We start from the raw sequence: 20,111 nt of genomic DNA, 5'->3' as shown, positions 1-20,111 counted from the left end.
CAGTTCAGAAAAGGTTCACTAGGCTGATTCCTGGGATGAAGGGGTTGACTTATCAAGAACAGCTAAACAGGTTAGGCTTTTATTCATTAGAGTTTAGAAGAATAAGGGGTATCTTATTGAATTGTACAAGATTCTGAGGGGGCTTGACAGGGTAGATGTTGAGAAGATGTTTCCACTAGTGGGGGAATATCGAACTAGGGGACATTGTTACAGAATGGTGAATGTCTGGAATTCTCTACCCCAGAGAGTTGTGGAGGCTAGATCACTGAAAGTATTTAAAGAGGAGGTAGATAGACTTTTGAAATATCAGGGAGTTGAGGGCTATGAGGAGCTGGCACAAAAGAGGAGTTGAGGTCTGGGGCAGATCAGCCATGATCTTATTGAACGACGGGGCAGGCTTGAGGGGCTGAATGGCCTACTCCTGCTCCTACTTCATATGTTCTTATGTTCTAAGACCTAACAAGGCTACTTACAGCATGTAAAGGAGCCTGGAGGGACAAGCCAGGATTGACAGCCTTAACCACAAATTATGTGGATGTAGGGAATCCTTTCCAATAAAACAGCATCTTTATCCCCTAAGTCCAGAAAAACAGGCCAAGATAAAAGCAGAAATCCAATACATGTTTGCAAACCACCTAACTTAACCCAGTCAAAGCAGCTGAAGTTCCCCAGTGGTGTTAACACCTAGACCTGATGGTTCAACTAGTTTCTGCATAGACTACAGAAATGTTAATGCAGTAACAAAGGCAGACTCCTACACAATTCTTCACTTGGAAGACTGTATTGACAAAGTGGGCAGTGCCACATTTCTTACAAAAACAGATGTGTTAAAGGGATACTGGCAAGTTAAAGAAATATCGGCCTTTGTCACACCAATGTCTTTTCCAATGCCGAGCAATGCCATTCAAGCTAACAAAAATGCCCCAGCCACTTTTCAGAGACTAATGAACCAAGTGGTAGCTAGTTTTGCTTACTGTGTGGTTTGTCTTGATGATGTGCTGGTATACAGGAAGGACCACTTGGAACAACTAGAAGCTCTGTTTAGGAAATTACTATCGGCTGATTTAGTGATAAACCTTGCCAAAAGTGAATTTCCAAAACAAGAGTAACCTACCTCGGGCATGTAGTAAGGCAAGAACAAGTGTTGCCAGGAACAGCAAAGTACAAGCATTAATGAAGCTCCCTACCCCTAAGACTAAGTGAGAAATCATGAGGTTTTTGGGGATGTGTGGTTTCTATACCAAATTTTAGTACTTTAGCTGCTCCACTGAAAGATTTACTACAAAAAAAAACCAAGGTAGTGTAATCAGGAGAGTGCCAAGCAGAGTGCCAAAAGACTGAAAGACATTTTTGATTAATGAACCAGTGTTGGCTGCTCCAAATTTCATTAAGCCCTTCAAGATAGCAATTGATACTAGTGACCTGGGGGTCAGTGCAGTCCTGTTACAAGACAATGAATCAGGCATAGAAAGGCCAGTGGGACAGTTTTCCAAAAAGCTATATCAACACCAAAAAGATATTCAATGGTGGAAAAAGAAATCCTGTGCTTATTACTAGCTCGTAAGCATTTTGAGGTCTATGTCCACCACAACTACAGAGAAACACTGGTATATACTGATCATAACCCCCAAGCCTTAGTGGAAAAAATTTACAAAACAGAATGTCAGACTATTCCTATGGAGTTTACTATTGCAACTTTATCACTTTAAGATTATCCACATTGCTGGAAAAAATAATGTAATTGTGGATGCTTTGTCGAGAATATAACTTTGCTTTGAGTTATCTGAGTGTAAATATGGTACAAATCCAAATTATATTAGCTACAGGTAAAGAGTGAATAAGAATGAGTACGTAAATGTGTTTTAGTATTTTTCACCTTTTTTTTTTACTCTTTGTAATGGAACACATTTTAAAATGCTGTTTCATTCCTCTAAGGATGGAGGTGTTAGAAAGTGCTTCCATTTTTTTGAGGACTTGTGTTAAAACTCAAAAGATTCAATGGATGTTTTTTTTTAAACCAAGTTCACTGAAAGGACACTTGAGATGTTGTTTGAAAACAACCTGTGCTGGAAATCATGTGCTTTAAGTTCAATAAACAAGAGAAACATTGGTGATCTGGGGAAGATGTTTACAGAGAAGCCACATGTCAAGTTTTATGGAGGTCAGGAGGTTGACTTTCTGTTTGGGGAAGATATTTTTTAAGTTTAGTTGGGGTGTGAACTGTTTTGAAGACAGTTGGTGTTTTGCCAGCCGAGGAAAAAGAAACCACCCAGCTTACCTCTCTCTCTCCCTCTTTGAAGGAAACGCTGCAAAGATCCAGTGTGGGAGAGCTAAAATCCCTGGTGCTGCATCTCACCCGAGAAGCTGGAAAAACCTGCCAGATTAATTCTCAATGCCACCTGAAAAGAACAGCTTTAGAAAAGATCCCAGTGACTCGTCTCTGTATACCAAATGAAAAGGGACAACTGACTTTCTTCCACATCGTCTCTTTTTTCTTCAGGAATTAGCAAGTACTTGCAAGTATTTGGCCAAAGTTTTTTGTTTGTTAACAGATGTTTGCAGATAAATCATCTTTATTTTTTTCAGTGTGTGTGTGGGGAATTTAAAAAGGGAACTTTTATATTTCAATCTGTGTGTTAATGCTTTGCTTCGTTATTGGATAAGACTTGTTTAATAATAAACTGATCCTTTTGTTGTTTATTAACGAAACCTGGTTGGTGTATTTTATTCTGGGATAAAGAGTATATGATTGGCTGAATCAGTAACTAGGTAAATATTTTTAAAATATCTATTGTGACCTGTGGAGAAGTGGGTCTAGAAATGACAGTTCACTCCTCCCACCTCGGTTGTAACATGCTGAAGAGCAGTTCTCATAATGCTTTATGACTCTGTGTCAAATTTGGTTTGCTGATTCTCCTCTGAAGTGCCTTGAGATGTTTTTTCCACATTGAAGGTGCTATGACAATGAAAGTTGTTGTTGCTTTGCTCTGCTATTACTGTGTAAATCCTGTTCCTGTGTGTGAACATTTTAACTGTCCTCTCTCGCTGCCATATTGTATTCGCCATTGTGTATGGCAGGCAAATGATGTACACATGCAACAGTGGGGACTGTATTCTAAAACCATTTTGTAAGATGTACTTCATTCGTCCTGAAAAAAAAAACTTTCTTCCCTTTGATGACCAAATGTCAAAGGCGACGGGCCTGGAATTTTACGCTCCAGGGTTTGACAGTCATTTTACTATTCACGAGTTTCAGGATCACTGTCCATCAAAAATGTTTCATTCCAAAAGATCTTTTGATTAACACAATGCATGAATTGCATATTATTTTAATAGCAGCAACTCTCCAGGGTGCCAGTTGGTCGACAAAGTAATTTTATTATTTTTCCTATAACCTGGCTCCTGCCCACATGAACAATGAGACTGTTTCCCAAACGCTCATTTAAGAGGTTTACTGTCAGGCACACGGTCCCGTTGACATGACAGCCAATCACAGTGATACTGATTGCGTTGTCATTCTGTCATGTCCCTGAGACTGCTTTTCAAAGAGAAGCTAGTTCAGCACCATCAATGATGGTGGCAGCAAATCCATCCCAGAGCTGGAGGGTTTTTTCTTTGCAACATCGGATTTTGTTTCGGACAGTTTCAGAAAGTCTGTTTTTCTAGGTGCAGATTCAGTATTTTCCATGCTGCATTTAAGCAACTCCTGGTGCCTGCTGTCCGCTGAGTGAAGGTTTGAAATCTTGGGGGCGTGATTGGTGATGTTGTGGTGCAGGGATACACAGAAGCTAAGCTGAGTCTATCTGGCGATGAGCAAGTTCCAAGATGACATCTTGGTCCTCCAACTTACATTATCACAGATGATTGATCAGTCATTATAGCTGGTTAAAGGAATTTGGAGCATTAAACCTATCAATGGGGAGTTGGGATTCTTCCCATTTGCCTTCATAATAACCTTGCAAGCCAATGCCCTAATCAGATGACCCATCCTGGGCTGTATAAGTAGCAGGAACAAAAGAAAGAATTTGCATTTAAATATCACCTTTCAGGACCTCAGGACATCCTATAATGCTTTAAAGACAATGACTTTTGAAGTGCAAACACGATTGTAATGTAGGAAAATGAGGCAGCCATTTTGTGTACAGCAAACTCCCACAAACAACGTGATAACGGCCAGATAGTCTGTTCTGTTGTAGTCAGTTAAGGAAGCATTCTGAGGCCAATATTTATAATTCCTGCAGTGAAAGAGTGAATTGAAAAGCATCATGCAATCGATTTGCTCCTTTGTGGGTGGCTGGGGACAGGACTTAAACTTGCAAAATCCCTTCTGCAGGCCTTTAACAACGCTAGATGCAATAAATTTGCCAGCCTTATATTGTCCATCATCGCTATGGCAGTAATTACTGAAAGCACAATGTATGACATCCTCCCATCATTACAACAGCAAATTGCATTGATGTTGCATCTTTAACATCGTAAAAACCATTCATATTCCTTCCAGTGGAAGATCCCAAAAGTAGTAGTATTCAGTGTTGACCAGTGTAAGAATTAGGTTCAGGGTTCACAGATATAAAGAAATGGGGTTGAGATCATAATATGATTTTACAATAATTTACTAAATTTATTAAGAAGCAACAGTTTAGATATAATGCATAGGCTAAATAGACAGGAGAAGTACACGACCCGTGACAGATGATTGTGCAGCCGATCTCCACAACTAGAAGGGCAGTCTTCTCTCTCTGTCTCTCTCTCTCTCCCTCTCTGTCTCTCTCCCTGTCTTTTCACCTCCTCCAGTTAGCTGAGGTGTTAGGAAGCTCTCTATCTTCTGCCAGTTTGTAACTAAGATCCTTCATGCAGATACAGATCAAACCCAAGGAATTAACCTTTATCTATGAGATAAATCTCAAATATTGTTTAGTTCTGTTTCAATCCTACATCGACCATTTCTGCATATATATTTTTCTGGCACTGTTACTGAATCATTACTTTAAATCCAGGTCTTGGGGTTATTTGCTCTGTATATACACACACACCAAGTCAGTTCACGTTTGTGTCTCGCTTTCAGCTGTGGAGATCTCAATATCCAAAGCTCCCAATTATGTATTGGGTTGTTTAAGCTGTACTCATATAGGAGATTACTGGAAGGTGGCATCATATTTGTGTCATCACTAAAGTAAATGTACCCATATTCATAACTCAATTAACATACTTTTGAAGGAAATCTGGCCTGCAATTTACAAAGTAAAATGTTGTAACTTGTGGGAATGTAGCTCATTGATATTATATCAGTGAATCTGTGCCATATGTTTAAGCAGGCATTATGCAAAACACCTCATTAGCATGCACAACGGCGAGCTAAACAGTTTGAATTTCTTTGGATTCGGTTGTGATTTTATTGCCTGCAGAGCTGAAAGAAGATCATCTGATAGTACTTTGGAGATGTTACATTTTGATGATTTAGTAAAACTAATCAATCATATTGCTCATTTACATTTAATTTATTTTTACAATTTAGATTATCTTCCACCAAACATTTGGAGCAAATTTTTAGATGAAATTTTCACACGCATATGACGCGAAAATAATATTAATAATGATAAATTGGCAGCGATGGTTTGGACTTTCAACATATTTAATGAAATGATAGGGACTTGTCTGGAGGTAGCAGCATTATGAAAACATTATGAAGGCTTTCAACATTGAACCAAATTAGGTTGACATTGTCTGAGGCTCTGTCTTGATCCTATCTTATTTTGTCCTTAAATTTTGAAAAATAATACAATCAAATGTATATGTTTTCTGCAATGAGCACTCAACAATCAGTATCCATTGAATAAATCATGTAGTTTTACCTTTGAAACATCACTGATCTGAAACTAATGAACTACAATATGCAGCAAATTAGTATATACAATAAGAATATACATTTTTAATCATCCAGAGTAATACAGCAAAGGAGACCATTCAGCCCATCATGTTTATGCCAGCTCTTTGAAATGGCTTTCCCATTAATCCCAGTCCTCTATCTTATCCCAAAGTCTTGTAATTCTTTTTCCCTTCAAGTATGCATCCAACTCTCTCTTGAATGTTAATATTGAATCCACTTCCATCATGCTTTCAGGCAGCTCACAACAGACCACAACTGGCTGTGTAAAAAAAATGTCCTCAGGTTGCCTCTGATTGTTTTGCCAATCATCTTAAATCTGCATTTTCTGGTTAACAAACCATCTGCACTAGTAAAAGTTTACTCGATCATGATTTTGAACACTTCAATCAAATCACCTCTTAGACTTCTCTGCTCTAATGAGAATAGCCCAAGCTTCTCCAGTCTCTCCACATAACAGAAGTCACTCGTCCCCGGTGCCACTCTAGTTTTTTTTATCTGTTTGAGAATGTGGGCGTCACTGAAAAGGCCAGCATTTATTGTCCATCCCTTGAGAATATATCAGAGGACAGTTAAGAGCTGTGGTTCTCGAGTCACATATAGGCCAGATCGGGTAAGGATGACAGATTTCCTTCCCTCGAGGACATTAATGAAGCAGTTGGGTTTATACGACAGTCTGGTAGTTCATGCAAGGTTGAGATTTTAACTCACTCAATACCCATTCACTTGCACAGAGTTAAAATCGGAGCCCATGGTCAGCACTTTTTATTCCGGATATATTTGATTAACTGAGTTTAAATTTCCAAGTTGCCATGGTAATATAACATAACCACAACATTACTGTACCCCCGCAAATCTATTCTGCGCCCTCGTCAAGGCCTTGACATCTTCGTACAATATGGTGCCCAGAATTGGATGCAAGACTTCAGCTGAGGACTAAAGACAGAGGTATAAAGGTTTGGCATAACTTTCTTGCCCTGTAATGTATAAGTGAAAATATATAAATAAGTAGCATAAGGATCTACTTGAAATCCTTGCACCTAAGACTGAGATTCAGAAGCTAAACTGCAAAATGATAGTGCTATAGAGATTTTTTTAACATTACAGCATTGCTTAAAACAAAAGATGTTACATTGACATTAAGAACACAGTGGGGCACTGAATCAACTTCACTGCATGGGTAGTAATTTACTGAAGTGATGTGCCTGCCCATTATAGAATATGCCTGAGTTTCATTAGATGCTATAGAGGTCCCAAAAATGAGCTACAACAACAATGATGACAACAACTTGCTTTTCTATAGCAGCTCCAACTTGGTAAAACATTCCAATGCATGTCACAGGAGTATTACCGAACAAAATTTGGCACAGCAGGATCAAACAGCGGCACATGTGGCACAAGCAGTTGTAGAACCATCTCATGATCTAGCACATAGAAGAACAGGTCAACATCGATGCCGAGAGACTTCCATTAAGACCCAGCAGCCAGCTTCCTCACTGAATCCTGCCATTTCAAGACCTTTGCAAGGTATGTGGTACAAAAGAACACTGGGCCCGCCTATGCAAGAAATCTGGCTCCAAAGTCACAGCCAGAAGTCAAGATAGGACATAAACAAACAGAAGACAGGTGCAGCAACAGGGAAACAGCAACAAGGCGAGCAGCAGAGACCTGCATAAACGCAAGCCGATACGCAAAGTCCACAGCGAAATAGACCTGACACAAGGCTCAGAGTAGAGCAATTCTCAGCCAGAAGGCGAGCAGGCGTTTTTCATTGTGAACCTGACACATTGTGTTGATGAAGTCAAACAACTGGAAGCTTTTGCTACTGTTAACATCATGTGCCCAAAGAAAGTTGGCCAACACCGATTCAGGATTAAGATTGACACCGGAGCTAGTGCAAATATCCTACCAGTCCAAATCCTGAAGGATATGTCCCGGGGTTGCTGGAAATTAATGATAGAACTGACAATTGCAAAGTTAACTGCATACAATGGGTCACCCATCCCTTGCAATGGCACATTAACAATGCAATGCAGCTATGGCAAGTCGGCATGGAAACCACAAATATTTCACCTGGAAGATACGAGTGGATCAGCAGTAGCAGGACTACCAGTGTTTAAGGACCTCAACATCGTGACTATCCATGAGGTCACCAAGATACCCATTACAGCAGAAGAGACCAAGGGTATCCGCATTCAGTCAGTCCATGACCTACAACTAATATACCAGGACAGGTTTGATGCCATGGGAGATTTCAAAGGCAATGCCGTACTGTACCTTAGAGAGGATGCAATTTCATTAATGGAACCGCTCCCCCCACCCCCAGAAAGTGCAGTGTGCACATACAAGAAAAGCTTAAGCGCAATTTAGATGACATGGAACGCAATGGCGTCATCTGTCGTGTGCATCATCATGCAGACTGTGCAGCTGAATTGCGTGTGTACTGAAGAAGGATGGAGCAATCAAGATATGTCTAGATCCGAGGCTTCTAAACCTCTCCCTAAAGAAATGTCCCCACAAGATTCCAACACCAGGTTACAGCAGCCAAATTCTTCTCCAAGTTGGATGCTAAACATGGATATTGGTTAGTACACCGAGCTAAGGAATCTCAGGAAGTCACCACCTTCAGGACACCATTTGGAAGATGCTGGTTCCAGAGACTACCCAGACAAGATCTGTTTCAGCAGCATGTGGACAGAATTGTAGAAAACGTTCCTGGATGTATATGCATCGCCGATGATATTGCAGTAATGGGCAAAACCAAGGAAGAGTATGATCGAAATCTTCATTCACTGATGGCAGTAGCTCATCGCAAAGGGCTCATTTTTAACAGCAAGACGTGCCAGGTGAATGTAAGTCTGAACAATTTCTTTGGCTCCATCTATTCAGGTTGCGGAATCCATCCTGACCCAGGCAAAGTCGAAGACATGAGGCATATGCCTACTCCACAAGACAAGGAAGACCTCCAGATATTGCTTGGATTTTTCAACTTCTTGGCACCATACGTTCCAAATTTTTCTGACAAAGCATCATCACTGAGAGAGCTGTTAAAGAAAGACGTACCATATGTATGGCAGGAGGACCATCAGCATATGTTTGAGTCTCTCAAACAAGCGTGGTCAGCAGAAACCTGTACCCTATAGTACTATGATCCAAGGAAGAAGACAATTCTGGAAGTTGATGCCTCACAGAAAGGGCTAGGAGCATGCATCCTGCAGGATGGCAAACAAATTGCATTCGGGTCCAGATATTTATCCTCAGCACAATCCAATTACTCAAACATAGAGCGTGAAACACTTTCTCTGGTGTTTGTGATCACAAGGTTTATACCTACCTGTTCGATAAGCAGTTCATGGTGGAAACTGACCACAAACCACTGGAGATGATCAGGCACAAACCATTGACAAGCGCGCCACCTCAACTACAGCGGCTCTTAGTGAAAATACAGGGGTACGACTTCACTGTCTGCTACAAACCGAGTACCTTGGATACGCTGGACAGATTGCCAAACCTGAGCAAGAATGAAGAAGTTCCACTGGATCTACAAGTAGACAACATGGACTTCAAGGTGGAAGATGTGCTCAAAATTGATTTATTACATTTTGCTCAGCACAAATGTGACCAACTGCAATCAGAAACAGCCAAAGGCCCACAACTGAAGGCAATGTGGAGAGTCATCATAGAAGGTTGGCCTTTTATGATAAAAGAGGTGCCAGAAACCCTCAGATGCTTTTGGCCTTATAGAAATGAACTCGGTATCTTGTGAGGCATCACCGTCAAAGGAAAACAAGTAATTGTGCCCAAAGCTCTCCGACACGACATCTTGTCACAACTTCATCAAGGCCATATGGGCATAGAGCGAACGGGACGACTTGCATGAGACACTGCTTATTGGCCAGGGATCAACAGTGGCATCGATAGGCTAGTGAGGATGTGCGAGGCATGCCAGAGCTACTAGCCACAACAATGTAAAGAAACTCTACACATTTACTAGATTCCGTCAGTCCTTTGGTCCAAAATTACCATTGATCTACTTTCCGTTAATGGAGACATCTGTATCTTAGTCACCGATTATTTCTCCAAATTTCCAATTTTCAGGCAGGTAAAAGACACTTCAAGTGCGTTTGTCACAGACACATTGGCCTGAATTTTAAGGATCCCTCAACGTTGGGATCCATTGGTGGGGGGGGTACCCAGATGAGGCCCTCCACGGACCTCGATGCCAGCAGGGCTTGGCCTGATGTTACCGGCGGCATGAGAGCTCATGGCGGCCCCCTGCCGCTCGGCAACAGGACCACAATTTAAATATTTAAGTGAAGTAACATAAGTGAATTAATTAATCTCACATTGCATCCTGAAGTCCCGCTGCAATCTTCAGCCTGGCAGCCAGCACTGTCACGCCTTTGGATCCCTGTCTAGGGAAACAAGGCGAAACACTTCTGGGGAGGTGGGGGAGGTACGTTTATCAGTGCGGAGGGCGGATGGAGTCAAATTAGCATCGGGGTGTAGGGGATGGTGGGAAGGGTTTGATGAAAGTAGATGAAAGTTTGTGCAGTTTGAAGGGGGGAAGGTCAGATGGTAAAGGTAAGTGTTTTGGCAGGGCAAAGGGCAAATAATTAATTCAATTGTTATTGGGGGTGGGAGAGGGGCAAAAGAGTTGTATCTTTTTGTTTTAATTCCATTTCCCTTTAAATATTTAAATTTAGCAGTAGGGCTGACAGCCTTTTAAAATGGTGTCAGTGCCTGCGCACATTGCCAAGGATGCATAGCCCGCCCCTTCCATGTCATCAGGGGGTGCACTTGACACGGCTATTTAAATGAGCCGCTGCGCTTGGAATCGTGGTGGCTTTTTCATCATCAATTCCGATGGCGGGCTAATAAACTTCAGCCCATTGAGTGCCATATTCAGTCTATTTGGTGCATCTGAGGAAATTATTTCTGACAATGGGCCACAGTATACAGGCAGACCTTTCAGGGATATGTGTGCCAAATGGGGCATAAACCATGTGATGTCCTCACCATATTATCCTAGATCTAATGGTTTCGCCGAGCGAATGATTCACAATTAAATCACTTATCCTGAAGTGTAGGACAACTAAACAAGATTTTTGTGTTGCCATGTTACACCTCAGAGCTACACCTATGGATATGAGCTTATCGTCACCAGAAGAGATCATGTTTGGCAGACAAGTGTGAACTACTCTGCCAAGCCATCATTTGTCCAAATTCTCCGAGATGCAGGTGACATTGCTCGAGAAACAAAGGAGAATGAAGATGGTGCATGACTGACATGTAGGGGGTGGAACTACCTCAGCTACAAGTAGGAAAAAGGGTCAGGGTCAAACACCCCACAGTGGTCACCTGCAGAGGTATCCAAAGTATGCAGTAAGCCTAGGTCCTACGAGGTTACAACATCTAACGGAGTGGTGTTGAGAAGGAACCAAAACCAATTATGAGAAGTGTGCAATACTCCAATTGTGCACAGCGGACGCGAAAGAACACACTCTGATGATGAGGGTGTGATGGAACAACAGGACAACAACCAACACATTGACAATACATATGCAAGCCAAAAATAGTCAAGGGTGAAATCCACATCCCCAGAAGGTTATACCATAACAAGATCTGGAAGAGTTGTCAAACAACCAAAACGATATATAGACTCTTCAGCTTCCACACATGTAAATGTCACAATGACTATCCTTAAACTTCTAAATTTTATAATCCCTATCCCTGTTTAACTAATTTTGATTTTAGCCAACTTTATGGGCTGCATTTTAAGAATCTGCCACCAAAATAGGCTGTGGGCTTAAAAAAATGTGGCCCCCACACACAGGGACCACGTCGCAGAGCCGCTGTGATTTCAAATGCGGTGGCTTATTAGTATGGACGTGGCACCCGCCTCCCATGATGATGTAGAGGGGATGGCGTCCGACACCAATGCGCAGGCGCCATTTTTAAAGAGCTTACAGCCCTCAATTCGCATTTAAAATTTGACGGTACATTGGATGCTAATGTTATAAAAATGAATAAATTAAGTTTTCTATGCCCTCTCACACCCTGCCAATGGCATTGCACCACATTCCTGTCCTTTTACACCACCCCCCCCACCCCCCATGATACCAAACTGAAAATTTGACCTTTCCCCTTATAAAGTTCAGAACCTTTGTCATTTACCCCTTCCCATCACCAACCCCACCCCACCCCCTCCCCACTCCCCCGGCCAAGCGCGAGACAGCATGGTTTTGTGAAGGGGCGGTGGTGTCTTACTAATTTGATTGAGTTTTTTGAGGAAGTGACGAAGATGATTGATGAAGGAAGGGCAGTGGATGTTATCTATATGGACTTTAGTAAAGTCTTTTACAAGGTCCCGCATGGCAGATTGGTACAAAAGGTGAAGTCACACGGGATCAGAGGTGAGCTGGCAAGATGGATACAGAACTGGCTCGGTCATAGAAGACAGAGGGTATCAGTGGAAGGGTGTTTGTCTGAATGGAGGGATGTGACTAGTGGTGTTCCGCAGGGATCAGTGCTGGGACCTTTGCTGTTTGTAGTATATATAAATGATTTGGAGGAAAATGTAGCTGGTCTGATTAGTAAGTTTGCGGACGAGACTTGGGCGGAGAAATGGCAGATGGAGTTTAATCCGGACAAATGTGAGGTAATGCATTTTGGAAGGTCTAATGCAGGTGGGAGGTATACAGTAAATGGCAGAACCCTGAGGAGTATTGACAGGCAGAAAGATCTGGGCGTACAGGTCCACAGGTCACTGAAAGTGGCAACGCAGGTGGATAAGGTAGTCAAGAAGGCATACGGCATGCTTGCCTTCATCGGTCGGGGCATAGAGTATAAAAATTGGCAAGTCATGTTGCAGCTGTACAGAACCTTAGTTAGGCCACACTTAGAATATTGTGTGCAATTCTGGTCGCCACACTACCAGAAGGACGTGGAGGCTTTGGAGAGGGTACAGAAGAGGTTTACCAGGATGTTGCCTGGTCTGGAGGGCATTAGCTATGAGGAGAGGTTGGAAAAACTCGGATTGTTTTCACTGGAACGACGGAGGTGGAGGGGCGACATGATAGAGGTTTACAAAGTTACGAGTGGCATGGACAGAGTGGATAGTCAGAAGCTTTTTCCCAGGGTGGACGAGTCAGTTACTAGGGGACATAGGTTTAAGGTGCGAGGGGCAAAGTTTAGAGGGGATGTGCGAGGCAAGTTTTTTACACAGAGGGTGGTGAGTGCCTGGAACTTGCTGCCAGGGGAGGTGGTGGAAGCAGATACGATAGCGACGTTTAAGAGATATCTTGACAAATACATGAATAGGAAGGGAATAGAGGGATACGGGCCCCGGAAGTGCAGAAGGTGTTATTTTGGGCAGGCATCAAGATCGGTGCAGGCTTGGAGGGCCGAATGGCCTGTTCCTGTGTTGTACTGTTCTTTGTTCTAAGACTGTGTTTATTGCCCATCCTTATTTGCCCTAAGAAAGTGTTGGTTTGCCTTCTGTTTTTTTCTAACTGAATTACTTGTCTAACTTTTTCAGAGAGTATTAAGACTTAACTGCACTTTCGTTTCTGTGTCAAATGGCTGTGGGTTCAAGTCCCACTCCAGAGACGCGAGCAGAAAATGTAAGATGACCTTCCAGCACAGTACGAAGGGAGTGCTGCACTGTCGGAAGCCCCGTCTTTTGGACGAAACATTAAACTAAAGCCCCATCTGCCCTCTCAGGTGGATATAAAAGATCACGTGGTACTATTTTAAAGAAGAAGAGGGGAGTTCTGCCCTGCATTCTGTCCAATATTTATCCCTCAATCAACCACACATTGCTGTTTTGGGACCTTGATGTGCTCAACTTGGCAGCTGTGGTTCTAACATTGCAATAATTGACTATATTTCAAAACCTACTTAGTTGTAAAGTGTTTAGGGCCATCATGAGGTTGTGAAATGTGCAATATTGTGCAAAATATGCAAGTCTTTCTTTAATGTGGGACTGCTGTCACACGTTGGCCTGAGTAGCTAGTTCCCTTCTGTGAAGGCCATGAGTGAACCAATTGGATTTGTACAACAATCTGGCAGCTATTATGGTCATCTTTCTGGTGCCAGCCAACAATTACCAGATTTACTGAAGTCAGGGTCAGAATTTGTCATGTTGGGATTTGAACTTATGACTAGCCTCGCAATTACTACACTACCAAACCCTAATAATGGTTCTGGCTCCCTATAGCAGCACCGGCCTGCATACCAGTTCCCTGGCTGCGTCCTGTACAGGGTCATTTTCCCAGAAGCAGGATGGGGGGCAGGGGTGGGTGACAGGGCTATCTGCCCACACAAGGTGGCTAGCCAATTAAAGTAAGTAACAGCCTATTAAGGCCTGTTAGCAGAATCCCACTGGAATTTTCCAGTCAGCCTCCAGGTTCCTGCAGGTGGCGAGGGACGGTTTAACTGTCTGGAGGTGGCCTCCTGGTGACAGACCAGGGGACCAGCGCTCCAAGCAGGCCTACAGGCCCTCCCTGCCTAGCCACAGGATGTCCTGTAGAGGGTTTCACTGCCCCAGTGGTGGCCTGGCTGCAAAAAAACATTTTTTATTTAAATTTTGAAAAAGTTGGAGAGAGGACTCCATTTTGAAGCACCCTGTCCTTCACTTACCTTCCATTGTATTCTGCTGCTTTTTTCAAGCTGGAAGGCCTCTGATTGGCCCTCTAGCTTCAAGAACCCACCCACCATCTTTAATTGGATGACAAGCCCACTCTCTGACCAACAATTGACCACTCCAGGGAAAATCAAATGAGCGACTGTTTCGCACATCGTGCAGGTTTCTGACCCAAAGCCCGCAGGAAAGATCCAGCCCATAAAGCTTCCCCACATTCGCTCTCAGACTAAAATGCTAGAGCAAAGCATGCTGAGATACTTTGGCCATTTAAACCATTTTAAAATATTCTAACAGAGGATAGCCATTCTTAAAATAATTGAGGGCTATGGAGGGGTAGGCAGCAGAGGAAAGAACGGAAAACAAGAATGAATGAAGATTCTGTATCCCTGACAGTTTAGAAGTAAATACTGATCTTAAAGCTGTCACTATTAATACAGTAAAGAATATATATAGCTTGCTGCATGTATTGAAATACATATTCAAGTAAACTATTCCACATATAAACAGCACCTCAAGTGAATAAGACCATTAATAGCTAATGGAATATTGTGTTTTATGGCAAGAGGTATAGAATATAGAAGTCAAGACATAATGGTGAAGCTATAAAAAATGCTTCCGAGGACCGCAGTTTGAGTCCCGTGCAGTGTTGGGGCTCCGCACAAAAGGAAGTACACTGAAGAACAAGAAAGGGTACAGCACAGGTTTACTAAGATGCTGCCTTGTGTGAAGGAATACAAAATACAAGAATGACTTGAAAAACAGGGGCCATTTTCATTAGAAAGAGGTGATTATGGGGTGACTATGGAGATGATGGGAGGAGTAGAGAGAAGGGTCCAGAGTGAGGGGACACAAATGGATGATTAAATGCAATAGACTTAGCACAACACTCGGTACTGCACAGAAATGTTAGCCTGGATTCTGTGTTCAAGTCTCCGGAGGAGAACAATAAACCCACTATCTCCTGACTTCAGAGGTGAGAGTGCTGGCATCTGAACTTTATAATTCAATAAATATTGACGATCAATCAATCCCAGAGACTACCGCTGTTACTAAGTTCAAACTAATTGAGAAACAAATGTTCACCAGAATGACACTTTCCAAATAAATAGCTGTACATTGGTTGTCTTACAAATTGGATGTTATTTTGGCATAGATATGTTATGTATGGTGCAGTAAGCTTGCTTGTGTCTTCTCTGTACCAAGCAAATAATCATTTAATTGGCAATATTTTCACATATTTCCATAACAAGAATTTACTAGATAGAAAAGAATTTTGAAAAAAAGCCAAAGGAAAAATCAAACAAAAAGTAATGAAAAAGAAAACAAATAATGGTAGTTAAAAAAGGGAAAACAATAAGTGTAAGCAACAAGAAAGATTATAAAATAATCTCAGGAATATGAAAGGAGTGAAATGATTTGAATTAAAAAGAAGAATTTAGCCTTTATTCCATTGCTTTGGTTGGAATTTTAAACTGTAACATAGTATGGTGGGGGGGATGCCATGATGTAACGGTTCCAAGCAGGTCCTGAGTGAACTTCATTGGCTGTGCAGCTTTCTGGGATTTCCTGAGGTCATGAATGGCAGCTTCTTTTCTCTTTACCTTGATAAAAAGAAGATTCCCTTCATGGTCTCACTGTGGTAAGAGTGTAAAATCATACTTCGAAATATGACACGCTAACAAAAAAAAAATACCTCCGATGCTGGAACTCTGAAGTAGAAAGCAAAAGTGCTGGATGCACTCAGCCAGTCTGGCAGCACTTGTGGAGAGAGGAACAGATAATGAAAGGTCATTGCCCTGAAACGTTAACTCTGTTTCTCTCTTCACAGACACTGCCTGACCTGCAGAGTATTTTCAGAATTTTCTGTTGTTATTACTTATAATCTTGACTGTGAGTTCATTGCAATGAATGTAGGGGGAAAATGTATTTATTGGCTGTTTGCATGATTAATCCTCTATTTTATTTAATGGTTGAATGCACCATTGATTGAACTAAGTATTGAATTTACTCCCCATGAATACAACAGCACCGACAACATGCATTTATATAGTGCCATTAACACAGTATACATCCCAAGGCGCTTCATAGCAGCATTATCGAAGAAAAACCTGACACCAAGCCATGTAAGGAGATATTAAGAAAGATGACCAAAGATAAAATTTAAAGAGCGTCTTAAAGTAGGAGAAAGAGGTAGAGAGGTGGAGACATTTCGGGTGTGAATTCCAGAGGCCTAGGGCCTAGATAGCTGAAAGCATGGCCACTAATGTTGGAATGATTTAAATCAGGGATGCACAAGATGTCAGAATTGAACGAGTGCAGAGATCTTGGAAGGTTGTAGGGCTGGAGGTGGTTATAGAGATGGGAATGCCATGAAGGGATTTGAAGTCAAGTTTGGGAATTTTAAAATTGAGGGAGACATGGTAGGTCAACAAACACAGGGGTGATGGGTGAAAGGAACTTGATGTGAGTTAAAATACGTGTAGCAGAGCACAGTGATAGCTTCAGATCTGCAGTCTTCTGAGGTTACATCTGAGGAGGAAGGTAACTGCTTCCACTGAGAGGAACCAAGCTTCTGTGATCCCATAAAGGGTGCAACATCAAGTAATTATTTTTGGCCAAGAATGCACTTGACAGCTGTGCCTATGCTAGCAAAGAGAACTTGAGTTTAGAGAAAATGGAACGGACAGGCCTGAAGTAAAATCTATAGACTGAAATGTCAATTGAAGTGTTAAAAATATTTTACAGGTTATCTATTTAGTACTGACGTAAAAGAAAAAAATTGTCAGCAGGGGATGCAACGATACAGTTTGGCAGCTGCCAAATAGTGTGCTACCAACAGCAACCAAAACTACATGGTGCATGAGCTGCTAATGAGTGAGATGTGGGCCCTGATATTTACTGGGGCAGGTTTTGTGAACTGGGAGGGAAGAGTTTTGGTTGTGTTCCTGGTTTCCCTGCATCTTGTGCAGTTTTAAAGTCACAGTGTATGTTGTTTTGTTCCTGTCGGTTCCCTGCTGGGAAGCCATCCTCCTTAACAGGCTTGGCTCTCTGTTGGAGGAGGCTACAGGTAGGGAGGCTGCAGTTGGGTTAGTTGTAGGGGGAGGTCAGAATCTTGGGGGATTGGGTGGTCGCTAAACCCAGGAAGGGGGGTTTCCGATTGTAATTCGGGCGTGGAAGACCAATGAGAGGCCGGGAAGAAGGTAAGCCTGGTGGGCCAGAAGGAAGTGCTCCTGCTTCTCTTGGCCTACAAGCAATGCTGCAATGGCACCATTTTCACAAAACAGTCCTTACCTCCCTTTAGCTGCTGGGTATCCCAAGGCCTAGGAAACCCAACTGGCCAGGGTTAAACCTGGAAGACAGTTTAAATCTGAGGCACACAAACTCATTATAATATTTAAATGACAAACCCACCTCCTGGGAGTGGGTTGGATACTCCATCCCATCGCCATCCCACCCCCCTGTTAAAACTGAAACTGGGTGGGTTGGAGGCTGGTTGGGGTCAGGTTTGAGATTTTTTTTTTATATTTACATCTCACCTGACCCAAACCCATCCATTATTGGGGGTTAAAATTCCCTCCATGGTGAAGGATGGGGCATGGTCCTGCACTTTTTCTTTCCTTTTGGAGTATATATCCAATTCCCTTTTTAAAGTTACCATTGAATCTATTTCCACTGCCTTTTCAGGCAGTGCGTTCCAGATCATAACTAGAATTTCAGGGATCTGGGGAAAATGCAGGCAAGTGGAGCTAATTGGATATCTTTTTCAAAGAGCTGGCACAGGCATGATGGGCCAAATGACCTCCTATACTTCTTCCTCCACATCTCTTCATCCTTCCCCAATTAACGCTGACTTGTGCCCCATTCTACACCATGTCACACTCATTAGCAGCTCATATACCATCTGGTGCTTCAGGCTCTTTGTAGCACTACTATTTTTCCAGCTGCCAAACTGCATTATCTCCATCTCTTGCTGTGTCAGTGCAGAATAGATATCCCATATATTTTAAACTCATGACATTAAAAAAATCTCTTCCTTTCTCCCTGGTTCTTTTGCCAATTACCTTAAATTTGTGACCTTCAGTTACTGACCCTCCTGCCAGTGAATACAGTTTCTCCTTATTTACTCCTTATAATCCCTTCATAATTTTAAAGACCTCCTATTAAACGTCCCCTTAATCTTCACTGCTGTCAGGGGAGTAATCTCAGTTGAATGTTTCTAGTTGGGAATAAGTATAGAGCCTACTCGATCCCTAGCCAATAAATTGGATGTGTATGCAATGAGTGAAGATAACCATATAAGTTAATGTGTGTTAGACTGTTTGTAGAAAATAAAACCACACTCAAAGGCTGGTGATCAAATTAATGTTTTTCTCTTACGACGGCAAGTGGAAGCTCATCTAGTCAAACAACCATGAATTTTCTTTTAAGGATTGTAAATGCAATTCTTGTGATTTCTACCTCAGATTCCTGATTTTTTGCCATACTTTAGGAAAAATAGGAAATGTGCATGGTTGCCTCACACTATTTTTGATATTTTGGGTTACATAAAGCCCTATGCCATTTCCAGCAATCAAGAGGAAAGATGTAGTGTAAGGGTCTGAAAGGGTTAATGTTGAGAGAGTGTAAAGAATACCTCCTACCATGATGATGTAAGAGATCACATGTGAGACATATCACTAATTTTGAACTTGACACTGCAGCAAGTAAAACGGTCTTACCAGACAGAGCTGTGGTTTTCCACACACTTTCTGCAAACAATGGAAACTCAGTTACATGGCCCAGGAGGGATTGAACTTGAAGTAAAGGAGTTGCTACAGACAACACTTCAGTACAGGGGAAAGCAGATATTAGAAAAACTGTATGTCCTAAGAAATCAGGAATTCTCTCTCTTAAGTAGAAGAGCTTGTATTAACCTTCATCTCGTAGAGAAAGTAGAAGACGTTAAACAACAAGAATCCAGGAGTCACTTTCAAGATCAATTTCCAAAATTGTTCACAGGTCTAGGGAGACTGAACTGGGACAGAGGGAAAACCACCCCCCCAGCCCCCCACCCTGACCTGAGCACCGTGGAGAGTCAGGACTCCACCAGAGAGCCCGCCCAACGGAGAGAGAACCCATACAACACAGAGCAGCCCGTCATGCCGGTCACAGACTACCAAAGCGAGAGAGAGAAATGACGCAAGTTCCTGCAGGAGTTCTACACGGAAAAAGAACTCAGGAAGGAGCAAGTCCAACAAATTCGTCAGGTGCATCTATGTTCGTCAATATTGTGAGTAAGGTTGGCCACAACACAGTCCCAAGGGTAAGAGGATGAAAATCTTCTTCGAACACTGAAGGCAGTTTACCAGAGTGGATGATTTGCTTGTATATAATGAGAGACTAGTGATTCCAGAGTCACTCTGAGTAGAGGTCTTGGAGAAAATACACCAGGGTCATATGGGCATAACTAAATGTTGAGCACGGGCTCAGGCGTCTGTGTGGTGGCCAAGAATCTCGAAGGATATCAAAGAACTGATGTCAAATTGTGATGTATGTGCAGTTCACAGACAAGATCAGAGAGAACCTCTAATTTCGACCCAA

This window comes from Heterodontus francisci, chromosome 4 (assembly GCF_036365525.1).
Source record: "Heterodontus francisci isolate sHetFra1 chromosome 4, sHetFra1.hap1, whole genome shotgun sequence".
Lineage (NCBI taxonomy): Eukaryota > Metazoa > Chordata > Chondrichthyes > Heterodontiformes > Heterodontidae > Heterodontus > Heterodontus francisci.
The sequence above is the reverse complement of the archived record's forward strand: the minus strand, read 5'-3'. Positions refer to the sequence as shown.